Source organism: Odocoileus virginianus, chromosome 15, assembly GCF_023699985.2.
Source record: "Odocoileus virginianus isolate 20LAN1187 ecotype Illinois chromosome 15, Ovbor_1.2, whole genome shotgun sequence".
In the NCBI taxonomy this organism is placed as follows: Eukaryota; Metazoa; Chordata; class Mammalia; order Artiodactyla; family Cervidae; genus Odocoileus; species Odocoileus virginianus.
The window spans coordinates 49,372,579-49,388,314 of NC_069688.1; the positions used below are offsets into that span (position 1 = coordinate 49,372,579).

General features: G+C 45.2%; 1 long non-coding RNA gene across 1 annotated transcript in view; it reads left to right on the plus strand.

Annotated features, from left to right (window-relative positions):
- Nucleotides 1-304: 304 nt before the first annotated feature.
- LOC110141210 (uncharacterized) overlaps nt 305-15,736 on the plus strand; it is a 32,420-nt gene continuing 16,988 nt past the window's right edge. The window contains exons 1-2 of the long non-coding RNA XR_002315001.2: nt 305-385; nt 2,130-2,209. This is a non-coding gene — a long non-coding RNA (uncharacterized lncRNA). The remainder of the gene's footprint in view (nt 386-2,129; nt 2,210-15,736) is intronic.

The window sequence follows — 15,736 nt, forward strand, 5'->3', positions numbered from 1 at the left end:
CCTCATAATAATGCTTTATGTGGATACTATTATCCTCATTTTACAGATGAGAAAACAAATAGACTGCCTAAACTCACACATTTACAAAATATCTGAGATGAGACTTGACCCGGGCAATCTGGGTCCAGTTCTACCCTTTTAACCAACCACTTCTGTCCAATGGATCTGAAATAGAATAACAGGCAGAACTCCTGTCTTCAGGAGCATTGCCCTAAGGGTTGATGAACTGTTGTTAAGACACTGAACTGCTTGCACGGTTGGAAGGCAGCAGGGGGATGGTTGAGGAAGGAGGGCTAGGCTGGGGATAGGGAAAGGAAGCCCTGAAAATAAACCTGGGAGAACAGAAATACCCAAGGGTGGATTTCAAGTCGCTGATTCTGCAAAGGTAGGACCTGAATTCTCCTCCTCTCCTCTTTGACATAAACCGAAAGTTTACCGTGCTCATTAGTGCATTATTGGCCTATGGATTCTTTTCTGGGGGAGAAGCTTAGAGAAGAGAAACAGAAGCACCCTGTGACCTTTCACAGAGGAGGGAAGGCACAGGGTAGAGGACAGCAGTTTCCCTTGACCGCGGTGGGGTGAGTGGTGCTCCCACCCTGTCCAGGATACACCCAAGCAAGGGAACCACGGAAAGGAGAGCAGTCGCGGGGAGGGGCCCTCCGTGGGGGGTGGGAGGCTGCACAAGGGATCCTGTTGCCTTGGCAATAGAGGCTTCGGATAGAAAAGAGAGTGAGGGAATGGATGGGGGAGGCCTGAAACAGAGATGATGAGGAGAGCTGGGTGGGGGGGGGGACCTCAAATCCGAGAAGAACATTATTTTCATGTATTAATTAATAGTTTGCCCCCAGGTAGAGAGGCCCTGTGAAGGAATTTTATCAGAATTTATCCTAAATGGAGACAGGCTAGAGATTTTTAAGGCAAAGAGGCGGGGCGAAGTGGGTCCAAGTCACGTGATTGCGGAGCTGCACCCTGGCCCCCCACTCTCCTTTCCTCCTCCTTCCCCGCCCCCTCCTCTTCCTCACGGTCGCTTCCCTCCTCCCCCCCCTCACCACCCCCATTCTCTAGTTTGGCCGACTTTTGCCTCCTTCCTCTATGATGCTCAGCTAAGCTGTGATGAACGCAAATGAGAGAAAGGTATGAAAAATGGTCACTAGGCTTAAACTCAGAAGGTATTTATACCTGGAACAAAGTGACTTTTGTTAGCCCTGAAAAATTTCTAAAGTGGGATGTGGGTGAACGGGATTGGGAGGAGCAGTGGTAGTAGACAGGGACGGGAATGATGTGTAAGACTGCCTTTATCTTCCCCTGGACTCTCTGTACATCCCCTCAACACCCCCCCCACACACCTCCTCCTCACATAGGCCCCCAAAATACAGTGGGGACAATACTTGAGAAAAGGCTGCCTGAGCCAGGTGTGAAGGGCTGGAGGCAGCAGGTGAAGGAGGTGCTCCCAGAATAAGGCATTGTGCTTGTTAAAGCCAAGGGAGGAGGAGGCCACTGCTGCAGGGACAGAAAGCTGTATCTGCGTCCAGGGTAACCCTACCAACTCCTGGGGACGGCCCCTTGCCCAGTATATCAGTGTAGCTGATGTTGATATCCGCTAATGTGCCAGAAGCAGCTTATCCCTTGGAAGACTGGCTGGAGGTAGCCGAGACTCTCTCACCTCCCCATAGCCTCTTCGAGCCTAGAGATGTTCAAATTCCAATGTTACTGTGGCCTCTTGGGTACCTGCAGGCTAAGGAGGCCCCAGGATATTTGCTGATATTCAGCAAATCTCTGAAATGTTTTTGCCTTATTATTTTAAATTCAAACCACGTTCCCTGATTTTTTTAGTCTGTGCCTCCCTAATACCTGAGTGGAAACAGCTTGGCAGAGTCGCCCCACTGCCCCTCTAGCGTTTGGGGGTCTGACCCCTCTGCTCCTGGAGCCTCCACAGCCCTGGCCGTGCTCACCATGGGTCAGTGCTTTCCCCCTCTGCCCTTTAATGGTGAGCAGGCAACTACAGATCTATACAAGAGTTAAACTTTTGGCATACATAATACAGTTTTGTATTCTTTTTTGATTCTGTTTTTTTCAACTTCTCAGTTTATTTTAGAAGAGTGAGATTGATTTTTTTTTTTTCCATGCAGCATGACCCTGAGGCTCTGGGAAGGTTTTGGGTCTGGGACGTCGTCCATAACCAACACGAAGGTGTTTATCAAACTTGATGGTGAGTTTTGGCCGTGGAAGGGTGAGACCTAGGAGAGGAGAAGAGCCCTTCTGATTCCAAGAGAAGCCAAAAGTACTCAGGAATAGGGGCTGGGCTGGAGAGTCTCTGGAGGACAAAAACAGTCAGAAAGGAGAGGGCCCCTGGCTCCCAGCAACTCCCATAGAGGGGACACAGGGTGTGAAGGGAGAGGAACACCAGGAGGGCACAGCAGTTCTCACAAAACACGTTGATAACTGACCTTCCCAGCCCTCTCATGCCTCTGTGTTTCATAACCTCTGGTTTCTGTATGTGCCTGGGTTCTGCTTCCTTGCCTCATTTCTCCCCTTCTATAGTGTAGCCGCCTTACGTGTAAGTGAGGAGCCAACGTCAGCGGTTCCAGCGGAAATGGCTGGGACAGGGCAGAGCTGACAATCAGCAGGTACACACCTGTCTGGAGTCCCAGTTGTTAGACAGCTTGGTCATCAGCCCGGGTCAGAGCGGCGACCCTTGAATGACCCTCAGTGGGGAGATGCTGGCACTGGGAGAGGCCAGCTGAGGGACTCGCTCACTCAGTCACCCCGAAACTGTCTGCAGGACCACCCTCAGCATCCGCATTGTTTCTTTTTTTTTTAATTAATTTTATTTCCTCTTTTATTTTTGGCTGCACTGAGTCTTTGTTGCTGCTCAGGCTTTCTGTAGTTGCAGTGGGTGGGTTTCTCATTGTCATGGCTTCTCTAGCTGCAGTGGGTGGGTTTCTCATTGTCATGGCTTCTCTAGCTGCGGAGCACGTGCTCTAGGGTGCACGGGCTCAGTCCTTGTAGCACCTGGGCTTAGTTGGCCCCACAGCATGTGGAAGCTTCCCAGACCAGGGATCAAACCCGTGTCCCCTGCATTTGCCAGGTAGATTCTTAACCACTGGAACACCAGGGAAGTCCCCAAATTATTTCAATTGTTATCTTATTTTTCTCCTTCTTCCCTCCTCTCCCCATTCCTTGCCTAAACTGTTGAATACAAAGTGAGCCACATGTGTTTTTGATATGTCTCAACTGCGTTTCCCCTTGACCTTTATTCCTGTGTGTCTGGTTCTGGGTTTTCCTGATGGTTGCTAATCCTTGGCTCAGCTCAGACGTCTGTCTTCTTGCCTCTCCACCCACATCAGCCCTGTTAACACCAACATGTGACACCTGTTTTGGAAAAGTGTTGGTAGCAGCATCCTCAGACGTTATTTGTAACATCTAGGCCCAGCCAGGGACTCCTGTCACCCATTTACCAAAATAACAGACTGTGAACACTGTTTCACCATCCATCACTAATACATTTTAGTTACAAGTAAGACTGCCAGATTTAGCAAATAAAAATGCAGGCCGTCCAGTTAAATGTCAATTTCAGAAAAACAATAAATAATTTTTTAGTATAAGTAAAATGCAGAATTTGGAACATGCTCCTAAACTTGAGATTGCCTTTTGTTTATTTTAATTTCAAGTTTAAGTGGATGTCCTATGTTTTATCTGGCATTCCCAGTTATAAGTCATGCAACACCAATAATAGCAGTCTGGAACTTACTGACTTAGCAAACTGAGACATCTGAGGGCTGGGCTAGCTTCAGCACAGCCTGATTGAGAGCAGGGGGTGTGCCTAAATGATGTCCCCCAAAACATGACTTGCTCTTTCTCCACCATCCAGGTTAGCCTCCCCCAGGTTGGCTACATTCTCGGATAAGAGTTTTTTGACTTTATGGTGACAAGATAGCTGTGGTTTTCCGGACTCATATTCTTAAGATTCAGAGATGGAAAAAAGAGAAAAGTTGTTTTTCCAAAAGCTTTTAAGAATCATTCCAATTAGATCAGCCTAGATCACATGTCCACTACTAACTCAATCTTTGTGGCCAAGGAAATGAAATACACTGACTGGCCAGGACCAAGGCCAGTTGCTGGCCTCAGAATTGGAGTGGCACATCTACCCAGACCCATGGATCAAAGGAGGGCTATGGAGGGCAGGGGGGAGATCCAAGAACTACTGCTAAAGAAGGAGAGGTGGATAGGGGGAAGGCAAACAGTGCATACTCTGTACACACTTGAAATTAGAGTGTGCACTGAGCTGTATTCAAGTTCTGCAGAGCTTACAAAGGCCTGGAGAGAGAGAAGGTAAAGGCAAGACTAGGACAGTGTCAGGGGGCAGTCTCCCACTTTCAAACAGCAGTGCCATCAACTTCTTCCTAGGGTTGAGCAGCTTCACTCTCTGGCCCCTCATCCCAATTACTCCCCACTTTGCCATATTGGAGGAAAAATGTGAGACTGTCTAAGAAAGTTACAGACTGAATGTTTGCATCCTCTCTAAATGCATATGTAGAAACCTGACCCCCATGTGGCTGTATTGGAGATGAGCCCTAAGGAAGTAATTAAAGTTAAATGAGATCATAAGGGTGGGGCCCTAATCTCGTAGGATTAGTGTCCTTTTAAGAAGAGCTGCCCCCCATCCACACCCAACCCTTCCACCCATACACAGCAAGAGGGCAACTGTCTAAAGCCAGGAAGGGAGCTCTCCCGAGAAACCAAGTTTTCTGATACCTTGATCACAGAATTCTAGTCTTTTTTTCTTTTTTAATGTTTGTGATCACTTTTAAAACTTTGTATTTATTTATTTATTTTAATTGGAGGACAGTTACTTCACAATATTGTGATGGTTTTTGCCACACAGCAACATGAATCAGCCATATGCGTACACGTGTCACCTCCCTCCTGAACCCCTGAATCAGCCATATGCATACACGTGTCACCTCGCTCCTGAACCCCTGAATCGGCCATATGCACACACGTGTCATCTCCCTCCTGAACCCCTGAATCGGCCATATGCATACACGTGTCATCTCCCTCCTGAACCCCTGAATCGGCCATATGCATACATGTGTCACCTCCCTCCTGAACCCCTGAATTGGCCATATGCATACATGTGTCACCTCCCTCCTGAACCCCTGAATCAGCCATATGCATACACATGTCATCTCCCTCCTGAACCCCTGAATCAGCCATATGCATACACGTGTCATCTCCCTCCTGAACCCCTGAATCAGCCATATGCATACACGTGTCACCTCCCTCCTGAACCCCTGAATCAGCCATATGCATACACGTGTCATCTCCCTCCTGAACCCCTGAATCAGCCATATGCATACATGTGTCACCTCCCTCCTGAACCCCTGAATCAACCATATGCATACACGTGTCACCTCGCTCCTGAACCCCTGAATTGGCCATATGCGTAGACGTGTCACCTCCTTCCTGAACCGCCCTCCCGCCCCCCTCTCCACCCAAACGTTGTCACAAAGCACCAGCTTTGGGTTTCCTGCATCATACATCAAACTCCACTGGCTATTTTTACATATGGTAATGTATATGTTTCAATGCAATTCTCACAAATTTTACTTATTTTTTTGGCTGCACTGGGCCTTCGTTGATACATGCGGGCTTTCTCTAGTTGTGGCAAGAGTTCTGATTATGATGGTTTCTCCTGTTGCAGAGCATGGACTCGAGAACTCAGTAGTTGCTGCTCATGGACTCCAGAGTGTGGGCTCGGTAGTTGTGGTATACTAGCTTAGTTGCTCTGTGCTACGTGGGACCTTCCTGGACCATGGATCAAACCCATGCATTAGCAGGCAGATTCTTAACCCCTGGATCACTAGGGAAGTCCAAGTCTTCTTACAACTATGAGAAAATATCTACTATGTAGGCTACTCAGCCAGTGGTACTTTGTTACGGCAGCCTAAGTAGGCTAATACAAAGTGTGGCTAAATCTCAGAGGTGCAACTTCACTATCACACAACATTACAGGTGCAAAAGGCTTTCCGAATGTCTAATGATCTGGAGAGACCTGATCTACCAGATAGCTCTTCTGTGTATCTGTTTGCAAGAACAAATGCCTTGGACTGCTGTAATGCCCTCAAGCAGCTCATATTCTGCTGAGGAAAAACAGACACATAAATAGATCGTTGTAAAATAAAGTGGTTAGTGTACTGACCAGGCTATCCATAGCATAGCATGACTATATAATGCATATTCATGAAAAATGGTTCATTTTGAAAATGTTGCTTTCATTGAAGGAAACTTAGTACAGAGTGTATTATATAGTTAAATATATGCCAACTATGACCCCACTAATGTAAATGACAAAGATGCTTTTTAAATGAATGGAATTTGCAAATGTTAATATATTCCACATATTTTAAATGGTAATATGACTTTACCACAAATTCCTCAAGGCAATCAAAAGAAATGTGATATTTAATGAGAAAAGACTTTAACTTAGTCACTAAAAGAGAAGTTATTATGTAACATAATGCTCAAATTCACAGAAAATAATTTTTTTCAAATAGATGTGACTTATTTAAATTGTTCAGTAAGTCTTTTTGGACTTAGCAATCAGTCCAATACCTAAAACAGAAAACGTTTGTGAATGAATGAATGAACAAATGAATGAAAGAAAGAATGAGAACATTGGGTTTCAAATCTTGGCTTTGTCACAAAGAAACCAATTGCCTTAGGTAAGTCAATTAACCTCCCTGGGAATTTATTTCTTAATCAGTAAAATTGGAGGGTAGAATTTATTGGGGAGTAGAGTGAAATTCGCTCAATCATGTCTGACTCTTTGCAACCCCATGGACTATACAGTCCATGGAATTCTCCAGGCCAGAATACTGGAGTGGGTAGCCTTTCCCTTCTCCAGGGAATCTTCCCAACCCAAGGATCAAACTCAGGCCTCCTACATCGCAGGTGGTTTCTTTACCAGCTGAGCCACAGGGGAAGCCCATTTATTGGGTATTTCAGTCTTTAGCCGCATCACCTTTTGTTCAAATGGAATATTATTTGGAAAATGGCGCCAAGTGGAAGTGCGTGTGTGTATGTGTGTTGTTTGTCAGGGTGTGTTCTGGGCTCCTTCTCATGTTCCCCTCCCCTGGTGATCCCTCCTCCAAAGAGTAGAGCCTGAGAGCTACTGTTCTGGAGGATCCCAGAAGTCATTTTCAACCTGACTGTGGATGATCCTATTACTGCAAACCATATGATCACAGAATACTAGTTGAGGAGGTGTCAGAGAAAACTGAAGTTCATCTATGGAGAGAGAAGGAGAAAAAAATGGGACATTTTGAACTGATCAAACTTGGTAGCCTATCTGAGAAGCCATGAACAATAGACAGAGCAGCTTTTTACTCCGAGTCCCTTTTAGGTTCGGTTCTTACAAGGAAAAGATATAAATTAGTCCCAGAGTCAGGCCTCTGAGAAGAATTCAAGGGGCAATTTCCCCAGCACAGTGAAGTGGCTTTTCTCAGCTTCTCTGTTTAACGCTCTCAGCCAAAACATTGCCAAGAACTCCAGGCTTGAGAAAGTCATACTATTAATACTAACACAGCCCGCCCTGCTGATAACAGATGTGGTTATAATGGGAGCTGAGTGAACAAAAACACATTTCCCCAACTCCAAGCCTCAGGCACATTTTCCATCCTCTGTAACAGACTAGAGCGCAGGCTCAGAGCAGATGCGTTCCCTTGCTCTTTTGCGGGCATCGCTTCAGGCCCTCATTGGAGAAGATGCTGAGGTCTCTACTGGCAGAGTCTACAGGAGGTGGCGGCCTGTCGAGGCTCCTTCTCCCTTGTTTATGGAAACTGCTTCAAGGCTGGTGCTGTGAAGGCCTTTTTGTTTATACAAATCATTCCGAGATAACACATTTCTCAGAGAAAGTCTCCAAAAAGCTGAGCACTGCTGAACTGAGCCTTCTTCACAGTCTCATGACTTATGCCTTGGCCAAAACCACCTCCATAACATTCAGCCATGAACTTCATCCTGTGATACTGAAAGGCCACATACCATCTGGAAATAGCCTTGAGGAACTCGTGCAGTAAGAGACCGAACCCCTCAATTTTACCCTCCCAAAGCCAAGCCACCTCGATCACTTTGTCAACCCTGAAAGTTTTTCTGGAGAAGAGAAATGATGACATGAGAACTGTATGCTATGTCGGTGGCAGAGGGCCGATCTGAGCTTCTGGCTTCTAATCTTGCACTTAATAAATTAGTCCAGACACTTCTTTGTACAAATTTATTTCTTGTAGACTATAGGGAGAAACCATTGTCAACAGCATGCATTTTATAGACAAGTTCCAAGCCACATAGCATTTAATTTTTTGCAACACAGCCCTCTGTGCTGAAAGGTTAGCTGTGGCTCTCTGAATAGCTTTCATCTGAGTGTCTGGCAGGAAGGAATCTGATTTTCCAATGGATCAGTATTAGCTAAAATGTTTGTCATTATATATCCCCTGGAGTTCTCTATGCTTTGTTGGGTCAGCTCTTGTCCTTTCTGGCAATAGCCTGAAATCACTTTCAGGGATCTTGGGTTACACCACAACTGTGAAGTCACCCCAGAAAGCTCTTGTTTAGACTGAAATTAAAGTCCTTGACTGGATACTTAAGCTTTCCCTTCCCTTTTTCCAAACTCTCAAGGATGGAGCACCCCAGCTAGTGTCACCCCACATTTGTATTATGTCTACCAAAGATGAGTTTTAGTCACCCAGAACAGCATCCTTTAAATATTGCGTAGTCTGACTACAAGGCAATGTCTACGTATGATCCATATTTGGTTATAATATATGTGCTAAGACTGGAAGGAAATTCCCCAATCAATAACTGTCTTTCTCAGATGGTAAAAATCTATGTTTTCTCCCTTCACCCTCATATTTTCCAAAATGTCTACAAAAAATAGGTATTACTCTTATTGTAGGGGAAAAAAGTGTGTGTGTGTGTGTGTGTGTGTGTGTGTGTGTGTTATGGCTATAATGCCATAACCGATATAGAGTTTGCTCTCCAAAGAGCTCAAGCTCTGAAACCTAGACTATTTATTGAATTCCTAGAAAGCATTCTTTGTCTCTATTTTTCAGGTGTGTGCATGTGTGCTAAGCTGCTTCAGTCATGTCCGACTCTTTGCAACTTTATGAACAGTAGTGTGCCATGCTTCTCTGTCCATAGGATTCTCCAGGCAAGAATACTGGAGTGGGTTTCCATGCCCTCCTCCAAGGGATCTTCCCCACCCTTCCCAACCCTATCTCCTGAGGCTCCTGACTTGAAGGCAGATTCTTTACTACTGAGCCACTGGGGAAGCCCATCTTTCAGGTACTCAGGAAAAAACTGTATCAGCCTACTATGTGAGGAAAATATTTTGCTCAGTCACGTCTGACTCTTTGCAACTGTATGGACTGCAGCCTGCCAGGCTCCTCTGTGCATGGGATTTCCCAGGTAAGAATACTGGGATCTTCCTCCAGGGGATCTTCCCAATCCAGGGATCAAACCCAAATCTCTTGCATCTCCTGCATTGGCAAGCAGATTCTTTACCACGTACCATCTGGGAAGCCCAATCAGCCTACTGTGCTTAGTCGCTCATTCGCGTCCAACTCCTTCTGACCCCATTGACTGCAGCCCTCCAGACTCCTCTGTCCATGGAGATTCTCCAGGCAAGAATACTGGAGTGGGTTGCCATGGTCTCCTCCAGGGGATCTTCCCAACCCAGGGATCAGATCCAGGTCTCCTGCATTGCAGGCGGATTCTTTACCATCTGAACCAGCAGTGAACCCCACCACCCTACTACTTTCCTTCAATTGTGGAGACAACTTAGGAAACATTGATAAAAATTTCAGCACTCCCAGTAATTAGGATGAAGCCAGCAGAAAATGACAGGAGCCCAAATCAATAACTTAATCTTTAAACATTTTATTTGGATACATGCTTATGCTTAATTGATTACAAAACATACTTATTATCAAAGGGATGACAACAGCGGGCACTTTGATCTATTTCTCTTCTTCCGGTGAGCTGATGCAAAAAGTTGCTCAGGCCTATGACTCTGAAGTGCAGGGTCTGGGTGGTTTCTTTTCCATTTGTCCAGATAGAACCTTGAATGTCTCAGCATCTCAAGGGCACGGGGAAAGGGCTGCATGATTTTGTCTTCCAGCCTAGTCCTCTGATTCAGAGGAGAAACCAATTGTATAAAGCTGTCCAAATAACTCTGATATGCCTAGATTCTGGTTGTATCAAGATGGTTTTGAGGCAAAACATGAACAAATAATAAAAACACAGCATTCAGAATACATTGATGATTATAAGCTAAGACTACAGCCAAGAGTATAGCAGAGGGAAAACCTGGGGAATTTTTCACATGGCACTTCAGGGTTCCTCCAGTCTTAGAGTTCTTAAGAGTGCTGACATCAGGAACCAGCCAGTGTGGATTTGAACCTGTTTCTGCATTTACTTGCCATATGACATGAAAAAAAAAATTGCTAGAGCTTTCTGAGTCTCAGGGACCTGACCCCATCTTCCTCCCTCATAGGCTTCATAAGAGAATGTCTTGAGAGAAGGTCAGAAGACTTTAAGCCCAGCAAGCAGCACAGTGAGGACTTCTGGGGAGTCTGCGGCATGACCACCAGGTTCCCTGCCCCCCAGCACTTCCCCCACCCCACAAGCAGCTCTGTCCCTCCAGCTTCCTCCTTGTGGAGGCATCTCATCCCCAGAGATGAGAACTTGGAAGTGAAGAGGGAGGCTCTGATGTCTCAACATGACTGTCCAAGCCTCCCTCAGGGTTAGCTGAGGATGAAGAGGACACAACTCTGCTTCCCCAGCTGCGCTCAGCCTGGGTGGGAGAGAGAGGCAGAGGCACATGGGAATACTACAGTTTTGAACATGACTCGGCTACTGTGGGTTCAAGAATGGACACTAAACACCAGCCTGGCTTTTGTCTCTGTGGCAAACTATTAAAGCAGGTGATACCCCCACTGAGTGGTAAGGCAAATGCCAGCATGGATGTTAATAATACAAGTTTAGCTCTTTTTCTAACTGGACTCCTTCCACCTGGACTCCACACACACTACCACCTCATCTGTTCAGGAATACAGGGAGCAGAATTGATAATTTTGTGTTTCTTCTAAACACTGGACACGGGGTGAGACACCCTCACAGTGGCTCCTGAAATTCATACAACCATCCTGTGAGGTCTATAGGTACAATATTGTCACCCTGACCCTACAGAGAATGACACTCAGGTTGCTGATGGGAAGAAACTTGTCCCAGTTCACACAGCTCATGGTGTCTGAGGTGAGATTGAAGGTTCGTCTCACTAGCAACAAGCAACTATTTTCCCAAGACTTACACAGTAGCTTGAATGATCCAGAATAGTGCCAAGAACTGGGAAGCCCTCTAAAAGGCAGCTAAAGTACACAGCATGGACTCTATGTACTAAAGAGAGTATATTTTATTCATAAGCAATGAGATCTCCCAGGGCCTTGCTCAGAGGATTTTGTTTTCTGCAAGTAGCAGGAGAGAGAGTGAGTTTCCTCTGCGATGTAAGTAAATCTCATTGGCTCCCAGTGATGTCTCCCAATGAGGACAGCTTAGTCCAGACATGCCTGTTGGACCACCCAGAACCTACTTTGTGTTGGTCTCCCCGATGCCACACCCCACCATGTTAATCAAGAGTTAGGATCAAGGGACTTCTCTGGTGATCCAGTGGTTAAGAACCTGCCTTCCAAAGTAAGAGATGTGGGTTCGATCCCTGGTCAGGAAACTAAGATTCCACATGCCATGGAGTAACCAAGCCTGAGCCTCAACTACTGAGCCTGAGCGCTCTGAAGCCCACGTATGACAACTTAAGAGTCCAGCTAGAGTCTGTACACCACAAGGAAAGATCTGTATGAGGCAATGAAGCTCCCACGGGCCGCAGCAAAGACCTGATGCAGTCAAATACATAAGTAAATAAAAGAGTTAGGATCAAGATCCTAGTTTTTGAGCTCTAATCCTAAGGATACAAAAGAAAAGTTTTGTCTTCATTTCCAAGTCTAAAAATGAAGAAATAGGTTAGTGAACTCAGATGTTCTGATGATGAGGTCTCACTGAAATTTACACTTGACAGGAGAATCCCTTGGTAAGTGAAGTCTACTTAATCACTTACCAGAAAGATGTTCTTTAAAACAATCACAAGTGTGATTTAAAGGAAAAAAATGTATTATTTTATTCTCCATTCCTAAAATAACTTATGGCAATTCATTTGGGGCATGAGATCAGTCACACAAGAAGGTTTTTTTTTTAAATTTAGATCTATGTTTATTTTACCTTTACTTTCAAAGGGCTCTGTGTTGCTCTCGCTCGGCTCTGATTTATTGACTAACAATAAGACATGTTTATTAAGAGTTCAGCTGGATCCTGCAAAGGAAATACCTTTTAAAGTGTTTTGAAGCAACGGAGTCATCGCCAATAATTCCCATTAAGGCATTTCAGAGAAGATGAATTCAAGCACTCAGAACCGCCAGTCCCATCGTAATGGTGACGAGCAAAGCCACCATCCAACTTGAAGAGTCAACAGTGAATTAGAATAGTCACCACAGTACAACCTAGAAAACCCAGACTTGACTGGTTAAGAAGCAGGGGTGAGAGTCAGCCTTTTAAGATGTCTTCATGTGAGTGTAAATAGAAAGAAAAAAAAATGTTTTCAAGTCAAGGGCTTATCGAATAAGTTTGAACAATTTCAGCAGCTAGCAAAGGAAGTTTGTTAGACTCAAAATTGGCATTAATTAGATTTTTCTATTAGATCCACTCTCTTTTCCACTCAACATCTCAAGATGCTTAGACGTTAACCGGTTGTTATGAGGACTGCATGTTTGCTATTATTTTATAGGCTTGTGGGGTTATTTTTTACAATAAAATTTTAGAAGTTTATAGTTGCCTGATAAAGATTCAGACTTGCCAAAATTTCGGCATGCCTTGTTTCAGCCCCCTCCCCAGAGTAGATCTTTATTAGGATAATTTGTTATAATGACGTTTTGTGAGGGAGGAAGTTTTCACAGGACATAATTTTGGAAACAGCCCGAGATACTCAGATGTGCTGTCTTTGAAATCCTAAATCCTTTCCTATCTTAACGCCACTTGATTCTAATAGCTATGAAATAACCCTGGAAGAAGTGCCAGAGTTTTCTTCAGTAATTCATAAATCATACACACGAATGCCAAATTCCTTAAACAAAAGTTAGGATGGAAGAGCAGGCACAGAAACACACACACAATGTGGAACACCGTGTCGGCAGAGCAGATTTTTCTGAAATCCCTCTTTGTGAGCAGAGTTGAGGGGCTGTGAAAGGGAAGCCCATTTTTTTCTGTAACAGTGGTATTCTCTGCCCATAAAGATGTTTCTAGCAGGAATGAATCTGAATGCATCCATCCACACACTCCAATTTTATATCTTTTATGACTAAAAAATTTATTTTTGCAGGATGACTGCCTAAACTAGACATGGAGGAGGGGAAGGGGAAGGAAATGAGCAGTCTGAAGCCCCAGAACAGGAAAATGCATCCTCTTGACCTTGGCCGTGTGACAAGATACACACTGGCCAGAATGACCACTTGTTCTTGGTGCTCCTGTTCCGGCCAAGAGACTCTGTGACACGTTAGTGGGTTTATAGATACTGTGAGAGAAAAGTCATGGTCCCTAAGTCAGCATCTGCTTTTTGTATCCTGAAAGGGCCTAAAAATTTGCATTTTGTAGTCACTTGGGCAGAAGTGAAGATTCAGTTCAGTTCAGTTCAGTCGCTCAGTCGTGTCCTACTCGTTGTGACCCCATGAATAGCAGCACGCCAGGCCTCCTTGTCCATCACCAACTCCCAGAGTCTACTCAAACTCATGCCCATGGAGTCGGTGATGCCATCCAGCCATCTCATCCTCTGTCGTCCCCTTCTCCTCCTGCCCACAATCCCTCCCAGCATCAGGGTCTTTTCCAATGAGTCAACTCTTCACATGAGGTGGCCAAAGTATTGGAGTTTCAGCTTCAGCATCAGTCCTTCCAATGAACACCCAGGACTGATCTCCTTTAGGATGGACTGGTTGGATCTCCTTGCAGTCCAAGGGACTCTCAAGAGTCTTTTCCAACACCACAGTTCAAAAGCATCAATTTTTCAGCATTCAACTTTCTTCACAGTCCAACTTTCACCTCCATACATGACCACTGGAAAAACCATAGCCTTGACCAGATGGACCTTTGTTGGCAAAGTAATGTCTCTGCTTTTTAATATGCTATCTAGGTTGGTCATAACTTTCCTTTCAAGGAGTAAGCGTCTTTTAATTTCATGGCTGCAGTCACCATCTGCAGTGATTTTCGAGCCCAAAAAAATAAAGTCTGACACTGTTTCCACTGTCTCCCCATCTATTTCCCATGAGGTGATGGGACCAGGTGCCTATCATCTGTGAAGATTGGAGGGAGGGGTGGGCAAGTGTTAGAAAAAGTGTTAGAAAAGCACTAGTGTACCTGGTTGAGAGCACAAGTCTCAGGCCAGACAGCACAGGTTCGAGTTCTGACTGCCACTTAGGGCTGCCAGCGTTGGGCAAGCTTCTTTAGCTTCTTTGTGCCTTTGTTTCCTCAACTGTAAAATGGAGGATCACACATATATCATATATATATATATACACATATACACATGTACACATGCATATACACTTTATCTATATGTGTGTGTGTGAGGTGCAATGCAGGAGACATAAGAAATGCAGGTTCGGTCCTTGGATTGGGAAGATCGCCTAGAGCAGGGCATGGCAATCCACTCCAGTGTTCCTGCCTGGAGAACCCCCATGGACAGAGGAGCCAGGCAGGTTATGGTCCATGGGGTCGCACAGAGTTGGACACGACTGAAGTAGCTGAGCACGCACGCCTTCTTACTGTGAACTTCCCTGGTAGATCCGCTGGTAAAGAATCCACCTGCAATGAGGGAGACCTGGGTTCAATCCTTGGGTTGGGAAACTCCCCTGGAGAAGGGAACAACTACCCATTCCAGTATTCTAACCTGGAGAATTCCATGGACAGAAGACCCTGGCAGGCTACGGTCCATGGGGCCGCAAAGAGTCGGATGCAACTGAGTGACTTTCACTTTATTTAATCTTCCTGTGCTATGCTTACTTGCTCAGTTGGCTTTATTTAATATCTATAGCACACTTAAAAGGTAGGTAATATTATTTCCATTTTATAGATAAAGACATTGAGGTTCAGAAAATCGCTCAGGTGTGTACATAGATATGAGGCCTGCCTAGAAAGCATCAGATCCAGGTGTCTGCTCCAGCCTTGTATTGGACACCATCGGTGACCCCAGCTCACTTCAGCAGCTTTTTGATAAACACCTACATTATAGTCTAGATTATTACTTTGGTAATCAATTTCATAGATTAGAAAATTACTTCTCTGTCCATCATCGTTTGTCTAACTTCTTAAAATTAATAGGTCGCATTGGAAAATACATTTGACACCTGGAACCGAGTCACTCTGGGCCTTGGAAGAAAGCCCCGTGAGCCATGGGTTTCGATGCCGTCGGAAGGGAGGAGAGCAGTTGCCGCTTTCTTCCCCTCTGCACCAGAAAGGAAGGGCCAACAAATGCACAGCTGCCTCTCAACAAAGTGATGAGGCCCAGGGCAGCCTGCCTTCCTGACCTGGGGAGCCTCCGCTTTCTCCGTTGCCAGGAAGTCATTCTCAGATGGGCTATCCTTTGGGG